Raw genomic sequence first — 7090 nt, 5'->3', positions numbered from 1 at the left:
CCATAACTGCGATGTGAACCTTGGGTCTCGATCCGACACTATACTCTTTGGTATACCGTGCAGCCGCACTATCTCCTTGACATACAAGCGGGTCAACTTACCCAAGAAATCGGTGTTATTAACAGGCAAGAAATGAGCACTTTTCGTTAACCGGTCAACAATCACCCAAACAGAATTTTTCCCACTAGGCATTCTCGGCAAGCCCACTACAAAGTCCATCGTGATGTCATCCCATTTCTACTCAGGAATAGGGAGGGGTTGGAGCATACCTACGGGTCTTTGATGCTCGGCCTTCACTTGATGGGATGCGTGGCATTTCTCAACATATAAGGCAATATCCCTCTTCATTCCATCCCACCAATAATTTTTCTTCAAGTCCCGGTACATCTTTGTACTGCCGGGATGAACTGAATAAGGGGCCGCATGAGCTTCTACCATGATCCGCTCCTTGAATTCTGAATCTTTGGGGACCACTCTGCGATCTCAGAACCGAAGTATTCCATCTTTATCCATGCTATAATGCAACGGCCCTCGAGATTTTCTGACCCTTTTTCTTATATTCAGTAGCTTCGGATCCTTCCTTTGAAGAGTCTTCAATTCCTCAAAATCAGTTACCCGAACATCAAGAACTGAAGATAGAATCTCTTCTTGCTGGGAACTTTCCATAAGGAGCCTTCTCATCCCACAAAAGCAAAGAATCCAATTCTAACGGCCCGGCTTCATCTTCCAAGTGCGATTTTTGGCTCAAAGCATCAGCAACTATATTGGCCTTCCCCGGATGGTACTTGACCAGTGCAAAACTGCAAGTACACAGTATTGTAGTTTTATAGTAAAGTAATAAGAAGAGTATCGTCCTCAGGGATTAGTACCTTACGTTTGCCAAATACCAAAATTATACTAAACTTGATTTTATCTAGAGGAATCACTAAGATTTTTGTAGTTGCAATTTAAACTAGATCAACTCAAAGAAAAATATGCAAAGGAAATAACACTGACGTTCGAAGATCAAATTAATGGGAAGAAAACTTCTAGGAAATCGATTTCACCTACTTCTTCACTATGCTTTTCTCATCCAGCTAATTTAATTTAAATCTCTTTTGTCTATTAGCAAATCTCTAATTCATCCAAAAGCCTCTTTCAATAGTCAATTGGAATTGACTCTTGGTTATCAATTCACACAAGAATATGCAAATTCAATAATCAAGAATGCAATAAGACCAATGATTTAATTACTACATAGGTTCATACAAGTCTTTCGATCTCTATACTTACCTATGCTGAAATATCCAAGATCTACCATATGATTCCCTCTTTCGATAGCAAATCACAAGATTACTTATCATCTAATCAATGGCCAGTTAATTAGAAGCAATAAATTCAGAATAAATCAGATAAACAAAGAGAGAATTGCATTAAATTAGCATAGACAATCAAGCATAGTTCGGAAATAGGTTACATCGTTTTCCTAGAATGAAGAAAATTTAGCTCATGCTAGAAATGGAATTCAACATAAACGAATTCACCATAATTTTTCTGAGAAGATGGGAAGAAAATAAACACTGAAAAATCCTCCTTGCAGCCGCAACTCGTCGTCAAAAGCTCAAGGGAACGATTCAACGCTTTTCTCCCGTTCGTGCTCGTGTATGATTCCAACATACGTGCAATAATTGGAATTCTATCTCCAAAAACAGATGATTTGAATCCCTCTAGCTATGTTTTTCTCTCCCAAGAAGTGTTCTCCAGTCAAAACTCGCGGCCCTAGAGTGAAAAATTGCTTTTATATGGTCTCACGGCGGAAGACCCTAATTCTGTCAAAATACGATGTTCGCTCGAGCGGGGTGTCGAGCGCGCGTCGAGCGTTCGACTCTGCCTGATTTCGCTCGAGCGGCCAATGTCTCCGCTCGAGCGATCTTTGGTTTCCAGCAACTTGCTCGAGTTCCCTGTCGAGAGGCAGTCGAGCGTTTGAATCTGCCTGAATTCGCTCGAGCGGCCAAAAACCTACGCTCGAGCGAACTTGTGAATTCTGCAATATGAAATTTTGCAAGTCATCAGTACTTACCTCACATGCTTCCCCATACAAAAAGTGCCGCCCGATCTTGAGAGCAAAAACAATAGCAGCCAATTCCAAATCGTGCGTCGGATAATTCTTCTCATGGTCCTTTAACTGACGAGATGCATAGGCAATAACCCGTCCTTCCTGCATAAGGACACAACCCAAACCAAACTTAGACGCATCACTGAAGACTACGAATGGCTTATGCGGTTCTGGAAGCGCTAACACTGGTGCCGTCGTCAACCTGTTCTTTAATTCTTGGAAGCTTCTCTCACACTCATCTGACCAAACAAATTCTGCATTCTTCCGAGTCAAAGCTGTGAGAGGTCCGGATAGGCGAGCAAATCCCTCCACAAATTTCGGTAATAACCAGCAAGCCCCAAGAAACTCCGGATCTCGCGCACTGTAGTCGGACGCGGCCATGATAAAATGGCTTCCACCTTAGTAGGATCAACAGCCACTCCGTCTCAGGAAATCATATGCCCATGAAATCTGACTTCCTCCAGCCAGAATTCACACTTGCTGAGCTTGGCATATAACTGGTGTTCTCTCAATTTCCCAATTGCCAGACGAAGGTGATACACATGCTCTTCAATATCTCGGGAATAAATCAAAATATCATCAATAAACACTACTACAAAGGAATACAGATAAGGTCGAAATACTCGATTCATCAAATCCATGAAAGCAGCAGGGGCATTAGCTAACCCAAACTGCATCACCTTAAATTCATAATGCCCATACCTCGACCTGAAAGCAGTTTTAGGCACATCCTTGTCTCTGATCCTCAGCTCGTAGTATCCCGACCTCAAATCAATCTTCGAGAAGACGGCTGCTCCTTGAAGTTGATCAAATAAATCATCTATCTGCGGGAGAGGATATTTATTTTTTATGGTCACCCTGTTTAATTCCCGATAATCTATGCACATACGGAGGGTCCCATCTTTATTTTTGACGAACAAAACTGGCACACCCCACGGCGACGTACTAGGTTGAATAAATCCCTTATCTACCAGCTCTTGCAATTGAGTCTTCAACTCTTTTAATTCAGACGGTGCCATGCGATAAGGAGCTTTATGTACAGGAGCCGCTCCAGGTTCCAAGTCTATAACAAACTCCATTTCCCGAACAGGGGGTAGTCCGGGCAAGTCATCCACAAACACATTGGGGAATTCTTCCAAAACTGGAATGTCTACCAAAGACTTCTTCTCGGAGGGCGTAGACACCATCTGAACTAAGAATGCATCCGCTCCCCATGCAATCTCTCTTCTTGCTTGAATTGCCGATATAATTACCGGCTTTTCTTTTAACTTACTCCCCGCAAATTCCAGACAATCACCATCTGGAAGTTGAAAGATAATTACCCGACTTTTGCAATTAATACTCGCAAAATATCGGTATAGCCAATCCATCCTGAGGATGATATCAAAACCCAACAGCTTAAACACAACCAAATCAGCATCCAAGAACCTTCCATCAAAATTTAACGGGCATCCCAAAGCAACATTGGAACACCACACCATTTCACCATCGGGTAGAGCCACTACCAATGACTTTGGCATAGGTTCCGTGACCAAATTACACATTCGCACAAACGTGGAAGATACAAATGACTGTGAAGCACCAGAATCAAACAAAGTGCAAGCATAAAACTCATACAAACGGACTCTCCCTGAACCAAACACATAACCCATGAAATCCAAAATAACAAAGGAGAAACCAAATACACCAAAATTAAATCCAACATAAAATTAAATTAAATTAATCCATACCTGTAATTACTCCAGCATCATGGGTCGCTGGTGCCTCATCATCCACCTCTCTGGGTGTGACAGCATAAACCCGGGCTTGCACTGCTTGCCTTGGATTCGTTCTTCCACCGCGTCTACCTCCACGGCTTCCTTGAACTCTGACGGGGCACTCTCGAGCAATATGTCCCACTTGGCTGCACCGGTAACATTGGGGTCCACCACTCAGCCCACACTCGCCCTCATGAGCTCTATTACATGCTCCACAAATTGGCACCCGTCCTCCCATACGAACACCTGAGGATGCTTGAGGTCAAGTTCCGGTTCACTGAATAAATTTCTGAGGTGAACCCGAGCTGCTTCCTTCACCAGAAAAACTTCGCCTCTTATGTCCTGGAGGGGAGCCCATACTCAGATTATTCTCCCGCTCTATAAGGGTGGCCACATCCACTAAGTCCTGAAAAGTGGATATCCGATGACTGACTACCATACGGCGTATATCAGGGCGTAGTCCCTCTTGGAAACGCTTAGCTCGCATCTCCTCTGTGGCGATAAGGTGGGGAGCAAATCGTCCAAGTTCTAGAAACTTTCGGGCGTACTGTTCCACTGTCATGCCTCCTTGGACCAAATTTGAGAACTCTCTTGCCTTTTGCTTCCTTACTGATGCAGGAAAGAAGCGGTCGTTAAATTCTTTCTTGAAGCGCTGCCAGGTTACAGCGGCGAATGATCCCAACTCTACTTCTAACATCACCCTCTTGGTATCCCACCAATCAAAAGCGGTGCTTTGCAATAGATAGCTGGCGTAGAGTACCTGTTGCGCCTCGGTGCAACCACACACCTTAAAAGTTCTTTCCAGGTCTTTGATCCACTTTCCAGCTTGAAGCGGATCCTCTTCTCCAGTGAAGTGTGGTGTCCTATGCGCCAGAAAGCGCTCATAGGTGCATCCGGCTTGCACCATGCTGCTAGATCCTCCCGGGTAAAGCCAAGGCCCTCCCTATATGGCCAAGGACCTCCTGGTTGTGGCCAAAGTCCTTCTTGTTGCGGACAAGGCCCTCCTTATAGAGGCCAGGGACCCCCTTGTTGTGGTCAAGGTCCCCCTGGTTGTGGCCAAGGCCCTGTCTGCTGTGGCCTAAAATTTTGCTGCATAAACTCCGTCATCTGCCGTATGGCTTGGGCTATGGAGTCATCTCTTGACGTATTGTCCCGTGGCTCCTGAGTAGATTTCTTTGGCCTCCCCATTTTCCTGCCACCACAACCTTTGACCCCCTTTAAGAAAACAAAAACAAATAAAACCAACAACAAACAAAAACAGAACCAAAGACCAACACCACATCACACAAAACAAAAGAAATCAGCTTGCAAAAACATAACTAAATAAATAAAAACAAACAAACAAGTTCAAACAAATAAAACAAATAAACAAAACATATAACAACTTTAATTAACATAACCTTAAAACATTCTGGTACTACCTACGGGACATGTGGTTTTTACCCAGAGCCAAACCGCTCTGATACCACCTGTGACGCCCCCAAATCCCCACGCACGGACACAGGAAAATCGAGACGTCCGGATGATGACAACCCGAGTCACCACCCTAAGACGAGTGCCAAGTATGTGTAAAAGCAATAAATGTGCACGAAGGGACACGCAGTGGATAGCAAAGTCATATAACTAAGTATCAAAATTTTTCTTAATTTAATACAAAGCTGTTCAAAACATACATATTAAAATATTACAGGACACAAACATAATTTTAATCTAAATACAAAGCATAAACTTCAGCACTCCGGCGGAGCTGCGTCCTCGGGCTCAGCCTCCTCCTCCTCATCCTCGATCTCTGCACCAAAATCTATGGAATAAAAAATGGTGCCGTAGGTAAGTAAAATTCAAACACCACCAGATAAAAACATCTAGAACTCATACAATATGCATGAAGTGATGCCAATGCGCAAAACCCATAAAATCATATTTTTTCACACACGCCAAAAATCTCATTTGGCCCAAAAACATATCCTTTCCAAATATCACGCCAAAAGTCACATTTGGCCTATATCCATCTCAACCCATCATCCAATTAATCCGTATGCACCATGACCTCCCCTAGGGGTCATCTGCACACCCTGGCTCCAGTGCCACACCGCAGGTTACGACCACGCTTGTGACACCTAACGAGCGATGCCCAGTTCCGTGCCCCGCGCGTTCGTAGCCAAGCATCCTCTAGCGCTCGCCAGCAAAGGGCCATGGAGTCGGTGTGTAGAGCGATGCTCGGTTTCGCACCCGGCGCGTTCGTAGCCAAGCATCCCCTAGCCCCCGTCGTCGCCCAGCGACAACTCAGGGGACGTCACTCAGTTTATTCCGCTCCCGAGTGACCAGATGAGCTCCACCGAGATAATACCCCATCTCGGCTTGGGGTCGTGATACACACGCACCCGAAAATCCACTTACGCCAATAAAACAGACTTTTCTCAATTAAATAAAAATGCATGTGCATGCACCATGTAAATGCGATATCAATGCACAAAAATAAACAACCATCCATAAATCAATAAAACAAGCAACTCCGTCCACCATCCATCCGACCCCCGAACTCCTCGGACTCAGTCCGGAATCAGCCAACCAACAGATAAATAATTATTGAATGAGCAAAATATATTTAAATCTGAAAGTAGGGTTTGGAAAATACTTACAGCGCTATATGGTATTTTTAGAAAACACTCGGCGTTGCAAACGGCGGAAGGAAAGCAACGTAACAGTGTAAATTCACTGTGGCCGTGGGTTGTAAAATACCCACTTTTGAACGGGGACAAACCAAGGCTCGTGATTGATAGGGAATGACCTTGAGATATTTATGAAACTAAGGGAAATGAGTTTTGGCCGTGGGTGGTGGTGGAAATGGCGGTCGAAGGCCAAAAAGGTGCTGAACGGAGTTGAGCTCGTGGGAGTTGCTCCGGCAACGGATCAAGGCCGGAAATGGGTGGTTTAGGTCGGCAAGAGGTAAGGGAAGAAGCTGTGAAAAGATGGTGGCCGGAGGTGGTACGACGGCGCCAGAAACGGTGAAAAACTGTATGGCTTGGAGGAGCTTGTGGCGGCTAACGGTGGCTCGGATGGAGGTGAAACTTGGTGGGGATGTTCACCGGTGAGAGGGGAAGAAAACTGGGTGGGTGGTGTTGGCCACGCCGCCAGCGAGCGGCGGTTCTGGGCTACGAAAGAAACCGGCGACAGGGGCAAAAACAGAACAGGTGCAGTGACTTCCGGCAGCTCTCGAAGGCTAACGGCTGGTCCGATG

This window comes from Carya illinoinensis, chromosome 11, assembly GCF_018687715.1.
Source record: "Carya illinoinensis cultivar Pawnee chromosome 11, C.illinoinensisPawnee_v1, whole genome shotgun sequence".
Lineage (NCBI taxonomy): Eukaryota > Viridiplantae > Streptophyta > Magnoliopsida > Fagales > Juglandaceae > Carya > Carya illinoinensis.
This window is presented reverse-complemented; position numbering follows the sequence as displayed.